Below are 20,994 nucleotides of genomic sequence, written 5' to 3' on the forward strand. Positions count from 1 at the left end.
TTTGTTCTAGATCAGAAAAGTGTCTCATGTCTGTGACAGTCATGTTTCTATGAAATGGAGAAGTCCTTTTGGCATTTTGTTTACCTGTAGAATCTGGCTAGAATTGTTTATTTAGATGAACAGAGATAGGTGACATCAATTTTGTAGAGCACAATTCAGTCCACCATGCAAAATCATAAGCAGTTTCATTTATTTTCTGGTCTCATACACAACATTTACAAGTTTTTTCCCCAAAGTTGGACCTTCTGTAACTAAATTTATAATGATAGTGGAAACACAGAATAGTTTTATTATAATGGTTTATGTGGGAATGTTTTCATTTTCCTCTAGGAAGAAATATTTTATTAAAAAAATCAGATTTTGATTCCTTCTATGGGTGGTAATATCATTGCACTGCTGGGGAAGTTTTTTTGTTAAGTTATAATAAAAATATCAATGGGGAAAATAAAACTGAAAATGTTTTCAGTTTCATATTTCTAAGGCCTGTTGAACAAGTGTTCCTAGGAGCTTTCCTGGCAGCTCAAACACAATTTGAAATCACCACCTTTCATCACTTTTATTCATTCCCCATGAAATTCAATCTACTTAAAGTAAGAAACTAAGTCTTGTTCATCTTTTAATCCATGATGTTTAGCTCTGTACCTGGTATATGGTGCAGTTTCAATTAATATTTATGAAATAATAATCCTGCATTTTCTCCTGGGATGCCAAATGAAGATTATCATTCTTCTCCTGTCTTGCACTTCTAAAGTCAGCATGATCTTTGCCACCTAAATATAATCAATTCCCAAACTGAACAGATCACAGGCAATGATTTCAAATAAGACTTTCCTCATTTCTACCAGTAGGTTACTTGTTCAAGATTTTATTGCTTTTCTCTTACACAAAACATTAACTTCTTATTCTCCCCATTTCCCCCACCACTCCTAAATACTGCTGCCACATAAAGTGTTCCAAAAGCACAGAGTTTACTGTCACTTTCTTAGGTATACTATTTCAAATCTCTTTGACATGGAAGGAGTAGAGTTCAACTCTCTTTGCTCCCTCTCAGAGAGGGATGTAGAGATTGCCTAGTATGCTTGACATCTCTGTAATTGATTATAATGCACATAGTTTGGGGAAAAGTAGAAATATCTTCCCTAAACATAAGGCTATTCTTTATGCTTTTCCTAATGTAATTTGTCTGGTAATAAGTGGTAGAACACTAGTACTCATCTTCTGGAATGATTATATGAGTTCATTCCTTTACTTTAGTCAAGTTTCAGTAAGATTGAAAACTTTCTGTGTTTTATAATCACCTCTGTCCTTGAGTCTTTCCCTGGTCCTCACAAGGAAAACTTCTGCAGCTCCAGAAGCAGTAGATAAAACCTCTCTAAGGTTTTTTGCTTTGCAGGTTTACTTGATTCATAAATTTATTGAACCTTAGTACTTTTATCATCTCTGTCTCTCTTCTTCTTTCTCTGTTTGTGTCTCTTTCACACACAGGAATGTGCTAACAAACACACAAATACACATATATACTCACACACTCCTACAGATCTGTGGAGATATCGAATATATGTGCTGTAGCAACATGTGGCATCCACTGTATTTTTTGTGTTCTCAGTTGTGTGTTTTTTTTGTGTTTGATTTCCTTGTTTCTTAGAAATTAGGAGCTTTTTCTTTCATTGGATTTTTCGAGCTTTATTCATTTATTTTATAATTAGTGTCAAGCTCCAATTTTGCTCAAGACAGTATATAGAAAATAGGATTGTGAAAAAATATTAAAATGCTTCCCATTAAAGTTCTTATATTATAAGAGAGATAACAGGAATCAATTTATGGAAGTTGACCCCCACCATCTCCTAAGAGTTTATTTTGAGTATGATGTCATAGTTCAACGTCCAATGACACTGTTGATGGCCCAAAATTCATATTTGTTAAACTCTCTATACCATGAGATTAAAACAAACAAAAAGATAACCCCTGTTGTCACTGTATTTGATTCTAGTGACCTGCATCTTGTATATACATTTTTAATATGTATTTTTATTGTAAAGATACTGTACAGAGGGGTTACAGTTACCTGAGCAAGGTAATGAGTACATTTCCTATTGAGCATTGTTCCCCCCTCCTTTGTTTTTCCCCTATTATCCCTTCCCTCCCTACCTCCCCAACTTCTCCTCCCCTCAAGTTGTAAACTTCATATATGTTATTTGGGGAAGGGAAGGGAAATAACAAAATGCTGAAACAAGGATACAGGTTGACCCATTGTAACAATGAAACATACAGACACTATGTTGAAAATGAACTTTACAACTTCCAGGGGTGGGGGGGGAGGGACAGGAGTTGGGGAGGTGGAGAGGGAAGGGATAATAAATGTACTCATTACCTTACTCATGTAACTGTAACCCTTCTGTACAGTATCTTTATTATAAAATATTTTTTAAAAGATGTTACAAATTTGGGATGTCTTTTCCATCAGAAAGCTAGTATGCAAGCACCCTTAAATGCAAACATGTAAAATTATATCGATATTGTCATATATCATGATTGATGGTTGACACCGCATGATAAATAGGGATACACATGGAGCAGAAAACTGAAACACAGGAGGTAGATGGGATGTAGGGTGTCAGGTTCAAACTTTCTATCAGGTAATTAGGGAAGGCTTTACTGAGCTCCCTGTCTGTGGACCTGTGGGGACAAGCCGCGTCAAGCCTTTGAGAAAATTATTCGCAAGAAAGCTTTGAGATGGTAGTGGTGAGTTCTATGGTAGTAGAGAAATAAACAAACAGAGAGGGAGAAGTTGGAGGGTTGAAGAGGTTAGAGGTCTAGAGGGTGTATATGTGTGTGTGTGTGTATGCTGTGTGTGTGTGACTAGAGAGGTGGTTGTGAATAGATGAGAGAGAGAGAGAGAGAGAGAGAGAGTGTGTGTGTGTGTGTGTGTGTGTGTGTGTGTGTGTGTGTGTGTGCTTAAGTGAATCATGTCATAGGAAAGTCATCAAAAGATTTTGAGCAGAGACAGGACATGATATGACTCAGGAGTGAAAAACCAGATAGCCTTCTATCGCAGTGGTTGGGCCAAGTTAATGGGAATACAGATATAAGCATATCTTGTTTTGAAGCTATTGACTGAACATTTTGATAGATAAAAAGATAGGAGATGCTTTCAAAAGTTTGAACAATTGGAAGAATGAGATAGGAAGATCTTAGGAATAACATGTAGTTGAGAAGATAATGATCTCTCTGGTGTGATATGCAAAATCTTGATGGGAGTGAATTCAAGAGAGAATTGGATTAAAAATTATGACAACTGTGTATGGCTAATTCTTCTGTTGAGAATTGGCTGGAAAAGATCAGAGTAGCTATAAAACATGAATAAAAAGGAAAAGTTTTCTACGTAAGGATAAAGAAGAAGATACTCCTCGGTTATGGATAATCCCTGAGAAAAGGAAACATCCGTGTTATTGAAAATTATAAAAGAAATTACATAGGAGATATCCTTGAGTAAATAAAAATGGATGGGCAAACTGGTAAAATGGTGAGGCTGACCCTAGCTAAAAACTGGCAGAGTTCATTAATAGTAATAGAATTAGGCAAAGTACATGAACACTGGAACTTGACGGAATTAACTTACCTACTGGTTGCTTCTTTTGTGCTGATAATTAGGAATAAAGAGAAAAGTCAAGCATAATAGTCATGGAGAGGTGTGAAGACAGGAAGAGTTCGGGACTGTAGTATGTTTATGACTGACAGCAAGAAAGTTGAGATTTCATGATCATCAACTGACAGTGGGCCAGAACAGTATGATTCTCTTTCCCCTCGTTCTTCTCCAGCTTTGTGAATATAGGTAAGAAGCAGGTAGACATGGTAATAATGGGAGAAATTACCCTATTGATGGTTACAGAACTCCACATTTATTCTCAGAGGAACAATCCTGTTTGGAAAGGTGTTTTAGGATGTAGTTTGGAATAGTTTGGAACAGTTAGAGATGGATATGAAAAGAGGATCTTCCTAAAGTAATCTCCTATGTGAATGTTCTGATTATGAGTAAAAATAATGGTGTTGATTTAATGGGAATTTTATGGTAGCTAGCTTATCCCTGAAGTCTTGTAAACAGGTTATTTCTCTTTTTACTTTTGGATCTGCACAGATACTTTCTCTTGTCTGGCTTCATCCCAGGTAATTATTGTCTGTCTGCATTTAATAAAACCAGCACATGATTTAAAACAGTATGTTATGTTATGTATGTATGTATGTATGTATGTATGCATGTATGTGTTAGGATTCAGTGGCAGTGTTTTGTTCTTATACCTTCATGAGTTTAGTTCAAAACAATGTTTGCATAAACAATAGGTTGAAAGATAAGGTCTACTTCACTGCTACTCAACAAAAAAATGCATAATGCAAGAGGTCTTAATTTTAACCTTAAATGATATGGAATGTACCATTTTTTTTCTGTATGAGAACCATATTGTCTTACTCAAAAATTTTAAACTATCACTTCAAAATATTACTAATGGGGCTGGGGGTATAGCCCAGTGGAAGGGTGCCCACCCAGCACGCGCCAGGCCCTGGGTTTGGTCCTCAGCCCTGGGGGAAAAAAGCTACAAAATATGACTACTAACAAGGGAATTTAGAGGGAAATATTTTCATACAGATTGTCATAAGCAATTATTTAAGGGAAACAAATGATCCAATTATTCTTTAACTCAAGTGGGCTCACTACAGTCTGTTCTCAGAAATTAATTCATAACTACCTTATTTCTTTAATGAGTGATGAACTTTGCCTTATGTAATAATTGTGTATTTTCATTACTTTGAGTCTTCATCAAGTCTCGCTATGAGCTGCATGCTTGTGTACTCCCAAATTCATATAGTTAAACCTAACCGTTAATTCCAGTAATGACATGAAGGGATAGGAACTGTGGTGATTCAATCATAAAGGTCCTATCCTGGGACTCATGCCTTTATGAAAGAGTCCTAAGGCATCCTGTTCAACCCTTCTACTATGGGGGAAGGTAGAGAAGACATCTATGAATGACACTATAAGTGAGGCATTTATGTTTATAAGTTATCTAGTTGAAAGCCTGGAGAGACCAAAACCCTGCTGGGGGGTGTGGACCATCAAGAAAAATTTCAGAGGCTTAAATGTGTTCTGCTTTGCTTTTCCTACATATTTATGCAACATTCATTTACAGCTATGATCTTCAATGATCTATAGGACATAAAAATTATACTGGTCTCAAAGTGCATTAAAATTTTGTGGGACTAAAGTACAGTCACAGCTACACCTCAAGGGAGTGAGAGAAAGAGGAATGAAGTGCTGACTGCATGAAGCTCAGTCGCCGTGTTTGTGTTAGTGAGGGAGGTTGTTTGTGGAAAATTCTGTCACATAAGCATAATTACGTTAGGACATTATCCAAGTGCATTGGAAATGTTCCATATATTTGGTCTCAATATTATATATTATCAATTATTAATTAGACTATATTGGACCCTATATAATTTAATGTTAATAAATCCTAGAGAACTAGTCCTATGAGAAAAATAGTAATAAAGTCTATGGCAATTCAACTGAATCTACATGTCTGTTAGTAGACAATTATATATCTGAAAATTCTCAATATATTGGCCTCAATAGGGAATGGATTCTTCCTTGAATAATAATCATATAAATACTGTCTTTCATATTGATGCCATTTTTCCTTCCTTATTTCATCCATTTACAGACATGTCTGATCCCCTCACAACCATCTCAGAATTCTCTAACTTCACTAGAAATGTCCCAAACATGCACTAGATGACACTTAAAACAGGAGAACATTGTTTTTCTTTCCAGCTTCACTTCTTATGTTGTTTTCAAATAATTTGTTTCCTCTTCCATCCTTGACCAGTGGCATATGACACCTTCCAATACTGCTGGGTGGAATATTCTTGTCCACTCCCACCCCACTTCCACCACTGTTACCATGGCTACCTCTGCTGGTACTGTGCTAGTCGCTGCTACTGTGAACTGTATACACAGCTCATCAAGGTAACATCCCATTTCTTTAATAACTTAACATCTCTCCAAAAGCTTCCCTTACTTCCCAGCTTGGGTTTGCCTGTATATTTCCAATTGTTCCCCTTACTCTCTAATCATCTATTTTCACTATATTGTAAACATATTTTGTTTATCTCCTACCTTTATTAGGTTTTAATTTAGTAAATACTGTGATCAGGTAGTGTGTATTATTCATTTTTATATTCTCAATGACTATCAGAATACCTGAAATAGAATAGACATTTAATACTGGCTGAATTAAAGAATGTTTATTATTCTTGCCACATTATGTATGTTATATTATGATGGCATATAGTTTTGAAAGAAATCTAAGATCTTCCTTCAAGAAGTCTAATACTGGAAGTGGTGCTGTGGCTCAAGCGGTAGAGTGCTTGCCTTCAGCTGAAGAGCACAGAGACAGTGTCCAGGTCCAGAGTTCAAGCCCCATGACCAGAAAAAAAGAAGTTTAATAGCTATTAAGAGAAGTAAAACTTGTATATAGTTGTTAGTACACAATGTATAAAAGAAGCATGATAGGGAGAAACTGCTAATAGTATTCCATTATCTTCTGTGCTTGGTAAATTATTGCTCCTCAAAGGAGTTTTCAAGCAGTAGACAAGAGGGAGCTGATATGCTTTTTAACACACTATGTGTTAACGAATGCTACATAGCAGGAATTGGAATCCAGCCTCCATAATTTCTGAATCATCAGAAGTTCCACAATTCCATGTCCTTCACTTCAATACAGCATTTCCAAATGATTGTCCATGGAGCACCGGGACTTCTCCTAGAATAATTTCCCATTATCTCTCAGGGATAATTCTCTTCCTTAGTCCTCATCAATTTATACCTTTCAAAAGCTAGTACACTTTTTGTAATCATACCCCAGGCTTTATTTTCTATTTAAATGCATGTTTTACTTTCTTTGACTCTATGTCCTATCTTCCTGAAAACCTTGCATGAGGCCCCATATGAAGTAGGCAGAAAAATGTTATCTTCAATATTATTTGCCTGCACTTTCTTGATATTAAAAAATGAAAAACTTGGCAATTTCTGTTAATTTTTTTCAGTTGAATTGAATAGATGTATTGAACACTATACCCTCATTTATACCAATACAAGTATCTTGTTATTAGGAAGGCTCATTTTATTACCTATTCTATTTATTTTTCATTAAATAAGTATACTTTTCTACATTTTCTATGTTACTTAGGGTAGGCTAAATTATGCTGTTCTCAGTTATCTCGCAACTGATGATAGAAAACAAATATCTAGAATGTTAGTAGTTGCTAAGGAAATAGAAGGGAACATTTTGTTTTATTTTTCTTTATTGAGATTAAATGATTACATAAATTTCACAGTACTGTGGGCTAGTGATGCGTAGCTAAAGTCACAAACATGTTTTAACCTTCACAAGGCAAGTTGTCATTATCATGGTCTATAAAGCTTATGACTCTACAAACTTTGACACTTTAACTATTTTTTCCAAATTGGGTAATATGTACATTTCTTTCCTTTTGCTTAGTGTCAGATATCCCCTCTTTCTCTTCTCATTCCCTCCCTCCCATCGCTGCCCTTGAGTTCTGTAGCTCACTTTCATCAGTGTCCAGTGCAGCTAATGGGTCTCTCTGTTGTATTTTTTCACCTGTTTCCCTCTGATTCTGTATCCCCCTTCTGGCCTCCTCAGCTGTGCACATGTATGTACCATATGTGAGGTCAAGAACATGGAGTCATCTAAAAATGATGCTAAGAATTAAGAAGAGGTCTTTTGTTTCTTGAGTCCTGTTAACCTTGTCATATATCCTTGTATTTAGAATTTAACATCCACATATCAGGGAGACCATGTGTCATTTATCTCTCTGATCTTGGCTTGTTTTGCTGAACATGATTTGTTCTAGTTCCATCCATTTCCCTGTGAATGCAATTATTTTATCCTTTCTAATAGCTTCATAATATTCTATTGTATATAGGTACCCCATCCTGATTCCTGTTGCTCAGTGAGATGCTTAGTAGTAGTATGGCTGGATAATAGAGAAGATCTATATTTAATTTTCTGAGGAAACTCCAGACTGCTTTCCAGAGTGGTTGTATTAGTTTACATTCCTACCAGCAGTTCAGTAGGGTTTTTTTTTTTCTCCACATCCCGGCCAGCATTTGTCATTGAATTTAGCGTATAGGCCATTCTGACTGGGGTAAGGTGGTATATCAGGGTTGTTTTTATTTGCATTTCCTTTACAACCAAGGATGGTGAACATTTCTTAATGTGTTTCTTTGCCATTTTTATCTCTTCCGAGAAGTCTCTCTTCAGTTTCTTTGCCCATTTAATGATTGGTTAATGATTGGTTTGTTATATTTGGGAGGGATGTTTTTGAGTTCCCTGTATATAATGGATATTAGGCTTTTGTCTGATATATTGCTGGTAAATATTTTTTCCCAGTTGATTGGCTGTCTTTCTAGTTTGATAGCTATGTCTTATCTGTGTAGAAACTTTTTATTTTAACGTAGTCCCATTTGTCAAGTCTCTCTCCAAATTGTTGTGACCCTGGAACTCTGTTCAGGAAATTCCTGCTGGTTCCTATAAGTTATCTGCTGTTCTGTCAGGCAGTAGTTTCAGAGTTTCAACTTCGACGTTGAGGTCTTTAATCATTTTGAGTTGATGTTAGTGCATGATGACAGGCTGGGATCTACTTTTAGTTTTCTGCATGTGGCTGCCCAGTTTTCCCAGTACCTATAGTTGAAGAGGCTGTTTCTTTCACTGTATGTCTTTGGTTCCTTTGTTAAATATCAGCTGACTATAAGTATGTGGTTTTATTTCTGGATCTTCTGGTTTATTCCGTTGGTCTTTGGGTCTATGTTTGAACCAATACCAAGCTGTCTTTGTTATTATGGCTCTATAGTAGAGCTTGAAATCTGGTATTGTGATCCCTCATGCATTGTTTCTTTTGCCTAGAATTGCTTTGGCTATTCTAAGTCTTTAGTTTTCTCTGGGATTCCTTTTAGAAAATATGATCGATTCATAAAGCAAAAAATAATAAATAAAGGAAAAGAGATAGAGCTGTTTGACCCTGATTGTCTGGAAAGCATTCAAATTTGGCACCCCTAAATATGTCATTTGTTTGTTTGTTTGGTTAGTTTTATTGAGATACTGGGGATCAAACTCTGGGGCTCATGCTAACTAGGCAGATACTTCACCATTTGTTTCACATCCTCATTCTCTTTTTGCATTGGTTATTTTCAGATTGAGGTCTTGCTTCTGCCTGGTCTGCCTGAGCTATAAACCCCTGCTTGTTTTCCCCATGTCCCTGGAGATGGCAGGCATGCTCCACTCTACCCAGCAAGGAATAAAGAATGTATCCTACATTAATTTATTCTTTCTTTCTCTCTCCCCCTATTTCTCTCTGACTGTCTGTCTGCATTTCCCTCTCCCTCTCCTCTCACCCCTCTCTCTCCCTTTTTTACATTTTCTTTTTTTTTCTGTACTCATTCAAAAAAAATAAACTTGGGGACAGTGACTTCATCAGAAATCATTTTTACAATCTTATTCTCTTTCTTATGATGAAGTTTTCTTGTAAGCTTTAGAAATACAATTATTAAATTATAACCCCTCCATTGAATGTACCCTTTGCTGTGTCCTTAAAATATATTTTCACTGATGAATCACTTTCTCTTATTCCTTTCAACCCACTAATCATTACATCATTTCTATCATGTTATTAACTGTGCAGCCTTCTTTCATTTACTGGAAAAGATGTCTTTTATAAAGTTACTGAATTTCTCTTGGAAATGATAACTCAGAATGCATTCATTTTAAATACAATTTCTTAGGTATTTTCTCCTATCATGTGATCATATCCAAAAAGAATGCATCAACTATTTTAAGGCAATCCCTCAAAATAACTTTAATTTTGACTGCTTTATTTACATAAGTCCTCTTGAGAACAAATACAGTCTTAGACTGAATTAATTTTTCTGTGGATCTTTTGAAAATAGTTTATTGAGTTTTATGTCAAAGATAAATAAATGTTTTAGAAGAAGATTTCCAAGGAAACTGAATAGTAAACTTTGGCATAAGCTGAGATTTGAAAAAAAAAACTGGTGTATTTGCAACAAGCATGGTGGCTTATGCCTGTATGCCTACTCTCTCAGGATGCTATGATCTGGAGTATCACAGTTTGAAGCCAAGTTAGGTAGAAAAGTCTGCAAGACTCCATCTACAATATAGCAAGCCAAAAATCCTGGCTGGATTTGTTACTCAAGTGGGAGATTGTTAACCCAACAAGCTGGGCAAGCACAAGCCTCAAGTTCAATCTCTGGTATTATAAAAACAAAAGTGGACAATATAATGTTATTGTTTTATTTCTTGCAAAGAGGCTATAATTTAGGCCACATATCTTAATGTATTTTATTTGTTCCTGTAACTATTTCTTGATTCATATTAAAATATTGTCTAATCAAATTGCTTTTAAGTCATGATAAAATAAAATCATTGAAGTAGGAATACAGTATCTTTGTGATATCTGACATTATTTTAAATCATAAAAAACAAACATTTGGCCATTGAGTGAATTTAGCAATGAAAATTCCTATGCTATTGGAAAGATTATGGACAATGTCAAAATGTAATTCCCTTGTACAACTAATCAGTGCTGGTAAAAATGTGAAAAATAATTCCCTCACAAAGGTCAGTGTGAGTGCGCTTAATGTCTGACATGAAAAAAATAAGGTAAATTGCCCTTATGTGATGTAACTTGGCCTTTATTGGTAAATATCCTGATACTTATTTTAGCATTTTAAATGATGATATTCAAACTGGATGAGTTAAAAGCAAAATTCTTAACCCATTGTGTTGGAACATCACTATAGGAGTTAAAATTTTCCTTGATTAAAGTTATGGTTCAACCACTACACTAAAAGTGAACTTGGATAACATATTTAATCTGTTTAATTAAATACATTTATCTGTAAAATGATAATACAGGTATATCTTATAAAGGTAAAATAAAACTATGACAAACTATGGATATAGTAGAGCAAGAAAGAAGCATACAATCCAGGTGATTTATGCTCAAGAAAAGATGCTAGATATGTGTGCTAGATATAGCCAATAAAAAGCCTTATTCACAAAAATAGATATGCTGATGTTATCTGATTGGTTGACTATACCTTCTATGTTAGTAATAGGAAAATTGTCATTTTACACCTTCCTACACACCTTTATCAGTTGATATACAAGAAAAATGATTAAGTCTGCCTATTTGGCAATAAAAATGGAAGGAAAATGAAATTAGGAAGTATGCAATATAGTAAGTGGATTTAGCTAGAGGCTAAGCGTACAGCCTTTGCAATTAAACATACCAGATTACATTTCAGCTTGGTCATCTAATATCTGTTGGACCTCTGTGAAACTTAGTTTATGCCTCTCTTGTAAAATTTATTTCTCCTGTGAATGTAGATATTAATAGTACTGTCTTCACAGGACTGTGGGAAGGATGACGTTACGTAATGCTTTCATGATGCATAGTAAAATGCATACCACACTAAACTATTTTGATCAAACAGGATCAAAGGCAGTGCATCTACTAAGTGAAGGATATGCAAAAGAGAATAAGTAGCCTGGGAAAATACTGGCATTGCTATAGGTCATTTGAATCATTTATCTTTGCTTACTCATCATTTACATATTTACATATTTATGTATCTTTTTGGTGCTAGAGATTCTTCTTCTGGAGATAACAGATGCCAAGTGCCTGCTGAATTTTGAGCTGCGTTCCCAATCTTTTCACATGTCTTGTTCACTTTCTATGTGATTCTGTGAATCACCATGAAAAATAATTGCTTTGTTTACTACAGAATAGGCCCAGGCACTATGGTGTGACAATAATAACCTTCCATGGAAGCAAAGCTTGGGGGAAGCTGCATCTGCTCTATAGCAGCAGGTGTCTCAGAATCAGCCAGGTGCTTTGCTTGCTGCAACCACTACAGAAGTAAGATAGAGATGTGTTTTCTTTCCATACAAGTAGCCATTTATTACAGCTAATTTTAACTAGTGAACCATCTATTGTTTAATGAGTTTATCTGTTTTCTCACTAGCTAGGACCCAGGATTATTATTAGGTTATACAATGATTTTCCTTGTTTTTTTATTTTTGTTTTCTAGAAATAAAGGGAATTAAACATCGACTTAAGTGTTAATTTTAAGTAAAACAAAATAAGAGATTGCAAATGAAAGCTTATAAAAATATCAATCAAAAAGTTAGCAGTGGAGCTGGAAAGGTGGCTCAGTGGCAGAATGCTTGCTTTGCATGAATAAGGCCTTAGGTTTGATTCCTCAGCACCACATAAGCAGAAAAAACCGGAGTTGGTGCTGTGGCTCAAGTGGTAGAGTGCTAGCCTTGAGCTGAAATGCCCAGGCCCAGAGTTCAGGCCCATGACCCACAGTAAAAAAAAAAAAAAAGTTTGCAATGAACCCAAAACTAATCCTATTTAATTTCTGGATATGACTGTAGAATGAAAAACAAAAAACAAAAATACTGCACATTTCTTAAGCTATGTCACAATAATTGATCTAATAAGAAGTTCATAATGATAAAGATACACTTGCCTTGTAAAATTCTACAGGTTCTTCAAGGTTTTAGTATAAATCATAGATAAAAAGTATAAAAGAAACACTAAATAATGACCTGCTTCTAACTAAAAGAATAAAAAACTAGTGAAATATCCACTCTCTAAAAACAAATCAGGAATAACTGAGTATATTTCCTTTTTTTGTTGTTTTTTGGTTGGTCGTGGGGCCCGAACTTTGGGCTTGGGTGCTGTCACTGTGCTCTTTAGCTCTAGGTGAGCGCTCTACCGCTTGAACCACAGCACCACTTCCAGTTTACTAGTGGTTTATTGGAGGTAAGAGTCTCAAGGACTTTCCTGCCAGGGCTGGCTTTGAACTGCGATCCTCAGATCTCAGCCTTCTGAGTAGTTAAGATTACAGGCGTGAGCCACTGGCACCCAGCTCTGAGTATATTTCTAATATGTTCATGGGATAAATAAGTTGAAATTTAGATGAATATATATTCATTGATGTTGGTGTAATTTGTGGAGGGGAAGGGAAAAAAACAAATTGTTTAAATAGGGATACAGGTGGACCCATTGCACCAATGAGATGTACAACATGTTATATCGAAAATGAACTTTACAACTTTGGTGGAGGGGGGGGGGAGGAGGGAGGGGATGGGGAAGGTGGGAGATGGGAAGGGATGGGAAGGGAAACAAAGGAGGAGGCAACAATGCTTGATAAGAAATGCACTCTTTACCTTGCCCATGTAATTGTAACCCCTCTGTACGGTATTTTCACAATTAAAAAAAGATTCTCATGGAAAAAAAAAACCTTAAAAATAATTTTGGCAAATTATACTTTATCAGCAGTTCCAATACCCAAACTTGTGAAAGCATTAACTTATCATCCTTCAAATGTCTTCAATTTTATGAGAAAATAAATACTGCCACACATCTACTGTCTTATTATTACTGCAGTTCATTTTCATGTGTGTACTTATTTTCTTTTTATTTGCATATTTATGCATTCTTCATTTCTTAATCTTTGTATGATTTTACAAATGTATTCACATTATTAAACTTTAATTTGATTAATTAATTACTCAATTAATTAATTTTTGCTATAGGTTTTTAGCTTGTGTCACTGGCTGACCTCAAACTTTCTACTGTGGCTAAGACTGGCTGCAACATCAAGACTTTTCACTTCATGCTCCCAAGTTCTGGTACATGCTCCCACATTGGACCTTTGATATTTTTATATCTTTGTGGTTTATGCAATAAGATTATTACCTGCCCGTACTTATCAGAAGATTAAAAAGGAAACTCTAGCATTTGGGATGCTGAGGCAGAGTGAATCATAACTTCGAGGTCAGGCTATGTCAAGTTCTAGGCAAAATTCATTTAGTAAGATTTTGTCACAAAATTAAGCAATTTAAATAAAAAATATTAGGCTTTTTTTAGTTGAGTTTTATTTTGCTAATCCTGGGGCTTGAACTGAAGGCCTGGGTGCTGTCCCTGAGCTTTATTTGCTTAAGACTAAAACTCTACCACATAAGCCACAGCTGTACTTTTTGGTGGTTACTGGAGAAGAGTCTCCCAGTCTTTCCTGCCCAGGTTGGCTTCAACCCACAATCCTCAGCTCTCAGTCCCCTGAGTAGCTAGGATTACAACATGAGCCACAGACACCCAGCTTAGTTGATATTTTTGTGACAAATAATTCAGAGAAGAAAATCTATTCAAGAAATTCTATTGAAGGAGGGAATATAGGACATGTTTTCTCTCTTTTTCTTATGACTGACTAGAGTTTTGTCTTTTGTTTTAGAACTCCCTGATTAAATTCATTAAACAATGTAAGCCAAATTCATCTGCTTTGGGATATGATAATTTTTCTCAGGATACTAAAAATATGTTGGTAATAATTTTTGCATTTCGTAATTTCTTTTCAAATTATCCTCGGTATGAGAGTTAATAATTCACAAGTTAACCATGCCACTATTCGTAAATTATGCTGCTAAGTTAATTGAAATTCTTCAGAGGAATATTAATTTCTTTTCAAGCTTGTAGTAAAAGATTGAAAAAGTTATATATCTGTTTGCCACAAAACAATATTATGGACTTTCAGAAAACTACCAACCTGGAAATTAAGGTAGTTAGCTTCACGATATCAGAAGCTCAAGAAACAAAAATTTCATATATCAGATGAGTAAAAATCACAGTAGGTCAATATGTATATTGGGTTAATATTTCCTCACTATCAAAGATTGTCTTTGGTCAGTGAAATATTTTATGCACAAAGATTTTACATTTGGATAGAGGATGTTAGCAGGAAATAGAATATATATGTTACATAGTAATCTGATGTGATGGAACGTAGATAATAAACTGTATCATCAGAAGACAAACCCAACCATCCTAAATCTACTCAGAATCTTAAGTACTCTGTTAATCCCTTGTGCTTCCAATGAAAGTATTAAAAATACATAGCTCATTATTTTTCATATGTCATTTATGTAGATATTAAATAGTTTTGAAAAAGGAGTTGCATTCAAGCATAATACTCTACATTATTGCATAAAATTTGAATGTATTTATTGTTCTCCAATAGCTAATTAGTTTATAGTCTGTTCATATTCTGTTATCAAAAAGACTCAAAACTGCAACCAGCAGTGTATCCTATTCAAATGTACTGTTTGAAGAAGTTAATGTTAATGAACTACATGAGAAGAATCTGGTATTCTTTTTTTTCCTATTGAAAAGATAAGGGACATTTACATGGTGCTGTATTTCTACTCTAAGAAAAAAGTAGAACATGGGTAATTAGAAATGATGCTTGTATTGCAACTGAAGCAATAAACATTCAGTACTCTGAGCAACTTAAAAGTATTTCTTCACTGTCCATGAAATGTTGTGAATCTGTTGCTACAAATGGAGTACTGCTGTGTGCCAGTGGCTCATATGTACATTCCTAACTACTCAGGAGTATTTCTAAGATGACAAACCAAACAGATAATAGCTCAGATAAGTAGCAAGAGCTGAATCTGAGAAAATTTCTTCAAATCCAAATCACTGATTTGAAAATAAAAATACCCCGATCCCACTTTCATTTTCTTCTTGCTCCTTTTCTCCTTTGTTTCCTCTACCCTCCCTCCTTTTTTTCTTATTTATAGTGATATAAAATCATAACTATTCCATTGCATGGCCATCCAGCATTTTATAAGAGATTTTTAAGTGGAGAGAAAAATTATTCAATAGAGAGTAAATAAGACCAAAAATTCCTAAGGATATCCACACAGAAGTGTGTGTGTGGCCTAAGCTGTATGACTTGACCATCTCTGGCCTAATTTTGTTTGCAGACAGCTATCTGTAATTTTTACATGGTGGAAGATGGGGCAAGTTTCCTATGACTGTGTCATCTTAATCTTATCTCTATATTAATATTCATAAATATTAGGATATATTAATAATGGATGTCTTGAATACTGATACTCTGACATGAGTACAGTACTTGAGAATCTAGTATTCTCTTGATTACTTTCCTACTTAGGTTTTTTCAACTTTTTCATTATAATTTCAATATACTTCGTGGTTACATCAATAGCCAACATTTGTATTGCTGTGAAACTAAATATTATTTGCAGTCTTTTTTTTTTTTTTTTTATTTGGGTCCGGTCGTGGGGCCTGAACTCTGGGCCTGGGCGCTGTCCCTCAGCTCTTCAGCTCAAGGCTAGCGCTCTACCACTGGAGCCACAGCGCCACTTCTGGCTTTTTCTGTTTATGTGGTGCTGAGGAATCGAACCCAGGGCCTCATGCATGCAAGGCAAGCACTCTACCACTGAGCCACCTTCCCAGCCCTATTTGCAGTCTTTAATCAAATAGTATAGAACATTTTTTTTTCCTAAGGTAACTTGATTTTTATCATGATTTACTAAGATTTTCTTAGTTTTCTACATAATATCACAATTTTTCCCCCATGTTTCAATAATACTGATGTCTTTTGTCTCTCTTTTCTTCCTTGTCTCTTTGTCCTCCTTTCCCTCGTTTCTTTCTTGCCATGTAGGTCTTCAAATGCTTCTTTTAGTTATAATTGGGATTTGTTGCTTTTCAGAATACAAAATTATATTTTCCCTTTGGCCTTTCTTTAATCCATTAAAAACATCTTCCAATACTTTCCTAAGAAAATCAGCTTAGATAGATGAATTGATTTACCTTGAAGATCTGAAATGCTTTTCCTGTTCTCATGGAATTTTACACAGCCATTAGAAAGGATAAAATAATGGCATTCACGGGGAAATGAATGGAACTAGAACAAATCATCTTGAGCAAGGTAAGCCAAGATCAGAGAGACAAATGGCGCATGTTCTCCCTGATATGTGAATGTTAAAATTAAAGCAGTGAGCTATGACAAAGTATAACAGGACTCAAGTTACCCAGAGACAGTGAGACCACAAGAGAATGGATATTCTCAGGAGAAAAGTACCAAATTGCAATACCCAAGCACCTCTTCATTTTATATAAAATAATAGGCATACTGAAAAGAACCCCAAAGATAAGGAAACAAAAACCTCTTCTTAATTTGTCCTATCTTGTTTAGATTCTTTGTCTCATAGATGGTGTATACACATGCACATGTGAGGAAAGATGGGAGCAGAGCAGAGAATCAGTGGAAAGCAGAGAGGTCCATCAGCTGCAGGGGACATTGGTGAAACTAAGCAAGTCAAGGGCAGTGATGGGAGGGAGGAAATGAGAGGGAAAGAGGGAACAGCTGATACTAAGCGAAAGGAAAGAAATGTACATATCACCCGATTTGTAAAAGAATAGTGTTATAGGTAAAGAGTTAAAGAGTTCATAAGATTAAGATAATGATGATTAGCATTATGAAGATTCCAAGGTGTTTGTAAATGTAAAATAAATAAATAATTTCAAAATAATTTTCTTCCACATTTCAAATCTTTAGATCACTGGTCCTTCTCCAATCAACTGCCATTAAGAAGTACTGACATAGTTTCCACTGGAAGTATACATGCCAGGTGCCTGTAAGGAGCTCTGAATTTCACGTTCCCTCATTCTTAATCAAAATCCCCAACGATTATCTATTTCAACACATTATTTAAAAGTAAGTACTGTAATAAAAATGTGACCCCTTTTTTGAGGTTTTCTGAAAACTTTCATTTCATTTTTCCTCTTATGTCCTAAGAAACTTTGATATTATATATATGTGTGTATGTATATATATATATATGTAAGTATATATATATATATATATATATATATATATATATATATATATTACCACCAGGAGATTCAAACCTTCCCCTTTGTCCCCAATATTAAATCACTAACTTATTTTCTCAAGCGGTATCACATGCACTTAAAAGGCTTGCTCTGTTGTTGCCCATGATACCAACTGCTTTTTTTATTTTAAATTTTATTTTATTGTAAAGATGCTGTACAGAGGGTTTACAGTTACATGAGTAAGGCAATAAGTACATTTCTTGTTGAGCATTGTTACCCCCTCCTTTGTTGTTCTCCCACTATCCCTTCCCTCTCCCACTACCCATACTACTCCTCACCCCTTTTTCCTCCCACCGAAGTTGTAATTCCAATATACTGTCTTGAGTAGAACATGGTTGCAATGGATCGTGATGTGTCCTTGTTTCACCATTTTGTTATTCCCCTTCCCCTCCCCAAATTAGACAAATGTATAAACAAGATGCAGGGTACCAAAATCAAGTACAGTGACAACAGGGGATATACCATAGGGGGAAGAACATACAAAGGAAACAAAAAATAACATAGTACATTAAAAACAACAACAAAGAAAGACCTGTTGTGTTATTAAAATAGTTTGGATCACTTTAATACTTCTTGGTATACACATGGCAATATCCCAGCCAAACTTTTGGAGAGGCTTATGACCATGGTGTGTACTTGTTCCTTCTGCTTTATTTTCTTCATCTTTACAGGTTGTCTGTATAGTTTTTTTTTTTTTTTGAGGGGGGGAGTGTGGATCCTGAGGCTTGAACTTAAGGCCTGCGTCCTGTCCATGAGTTTATTTTCCTCAAGGCTAGTGCTCTACCACTTGGGCCACACTTCCAACATTTTGGTACTTTCATGGAAATAAGTCTGACAGACTTTTCTGCCAGGGCTGGCTTCAAATGCTGATTCTGATCTCAACCTCCTGAATAACTAGGATTACAGGATTGAGCCACTGGTGCCTGGGCTCATTAATTGTTTTTAACATTCCAAACACAACTGCTAAATTTAGGCCTGACTTCAACATCTCCTTTATACTAGTGTCTCTCTGGTGTTAAATTACCTCTTCTCTGATGCTTTAAACATCCAGATATGCTAGCTTCTTAACATAATTTAAAAATGTATTAATTTCTGCTCCTGCTTTTGCTTCACCAGAGAGTCCAAAGGTTAGAAACAAAACAATACGTGGTATTTTTCTTACATTTCTGGGTTGCTAAAACGATTAAGACAGGCGCTTTGGTGCATGGGGGTTGGTATTTTCCAACGCTGGTTTTATCATATAAAAGAATGGAAAAGGGCTGATTCTGCAGAGGTGTTCTGAGGTCATTTTAGAGAGGACCTAGGCAAATGAACTTCATGTAGCCACCTTGAGATCTGAACAGAGAGAAGATGGCAGAGGGCAGGAGGGTGGCAGGTGGCATGCATGGCTTTTTCCTCAGGTAGGTAGCTGCAGTTTTTCTCAGTGGGAAGGTCTCTGAGAAATTCATGAAAGCACAATAAGATTTTTTTTTTAAATCATCTTTTGAACAAATGCTAGAGAAGACATCACAATATGACTGCTCTGGAAAATCAAACCATCTCTACTGCCTGTTTCTCTCCCTGCTGACCAGTTTCCTTATCTAGCTGCATTTTGGATTTTTGGTGGGGATAATGTTCAAAAGCTCCCTCCTTTCTCAAAGCCCACACCGAATCCATAAGAAACATACGTCTGAGGGACCCACAGTAGGACAGCCATCACTCCTGCAAGCGCCATGGCCAAATAGTTCATCCAGACAGAACTTTCCCTTTCACTCAAAGCTAGTATTTAATCAAATCCCAGACTGGGACCTGTCAGGCATCCTGGAACATCTCAGACCAAGCTGTCAAATGATACACTGAAGCCCCCGTCGTAACAGTAGGAAGTCTGAGGGAAGAGCTGCGTTCCCATGACTAGGAGGAGGAATAAGAAAAAAATCAACAACCTTAAGAACTCAAAATAAGTTTAAGACTAAATCTTTCCTTAGTGCCCAACACACCTTTCTGCGGAAGTAGCCTGGTCTGAATCATGAAGATTTCTTTTGTAGAGCACTTTTGCATATGATCCACACTCCTTTCACGTAACTTCAACCATTTTAAACCCTGGAGATAAAAGTATTATGCTAATGATCACAAAGCTGGTTTTTGACAGAAAATTTTTGGTCTTAGAAAGAGTGTAGGAAATATTCTCAAATATTATATTATCTGCTATGATGACTTCATTAAACTTTAATTAGAAAGAATCCAATTTTGTCATGGTATTACTTTTATTGATTGATTTATGTATCTTCATTGCAGGCTAGAAACAAGTTCATGTAAATTAATGTTAGATGAGAAAAAGGGGAAAATGGCAGGGATAAAAAACTAAAGTTTTAAATGAGGTTAATACCAAGACACTTATAAAGTCAGCCAGATATATAAATTTTATCCTAATTAGCATCATAGAATTTATTGTATTTAATTTATTCTGACTTTTAACTAAGTTCTAGCAAGAAAGGTTTTGTGGGTTTTTTTTTTGCTAGTATGTTTTATTTTGTATTTTTGCTTTACAGTTCTTATTTTTCATTGATATAAATTCTGCACAAGGAGGTTTCTATGGTGTATAGCATATGGCAAAAAGCTATTTGTTGAATGGAGGATGAATTAATAAGTAAATATGCTTTTAAAGTTTTTGTTTTTGCTTTTGCTTTCACAGTTAAGACACAAATGCCGGGCCTGAGAAGGTGGCTCAGTGGTAGAGCGCTTGCCTTGCATGCACTGGGTTCGATTGCTCAGCACCACATGAGCAGAAAAGGCCGAAAATGGTGCTGTGGCTCAAGTGGTAGAATGCTAGCCTTGAGCTGAAGAGCTGAGGGAGAGTGCCCAGGCCCAGAGGTCAGGCTGCATAACAGACAAACAAAACAAAACAAAAGACACAAATGCTTTATTGGGTACATGTATTATAAATATATTTTTGGTATACTCTTTGCTTTTCAACACTGTTTAATTATACTTTTGTCATTGTAAAGCTTTCTTTTCTAATTCAACTATGGTGAGTTAAATTCATATAGGATGCAATTCACCTCTTTTAACTGTACTTTTGGACAACTTCTGGTAATTGTATATAGTTGTACATTCATCACAATAATGGAGATACTGAATATTTCAAATGAC

The 20,994-nt window shown here is 35.5% G+C and overlaps 1 long non-coding RNA gene across 3 annotated transcripts in view; it reads left to right on the forward strand.

Moving 5' to 3' along the window:
• Window positions 1-20,769, forward strand: part of LOC138809618 (uncharacterized) — an 82,934-nt gene extending 62,165 nt beyond the window's left edge. For all 3 annotated transcript variants that reach the window (XR_011366906.1, XR_011366903.1, XR_011366904.1), the window contains exons 4-5: window positions 17,528-17,686; window positions 20,537-20,769. This is a non-coding gene — a long non-coding RNA (uncharacterized lncRNA). The remainder of the gene's footprint in view (window positions 1-17,527; window positions 17,687-20,536) is intronic.
• The last annotated feature ends 225 nt before the right edge of the window (window positions 20,770-20,994 follow it).

Source organism: Dipodomys merriami, unplaced genomic scaffold, assembly GCF_024711535.1.
Source record: "Dipodomys merriami isolate MVZ:Mamm:240054 unplaced genomic scaffold, mDipMer1.0.p SCAF_5, whole genome shotgun sequence".
Taxonomy (NCBI): Eukaryota; Metazoa; Chordata; class Mammalia; order Rodentia; family Heteromyidae; genus Dipodomys; species Dipodomys merriami.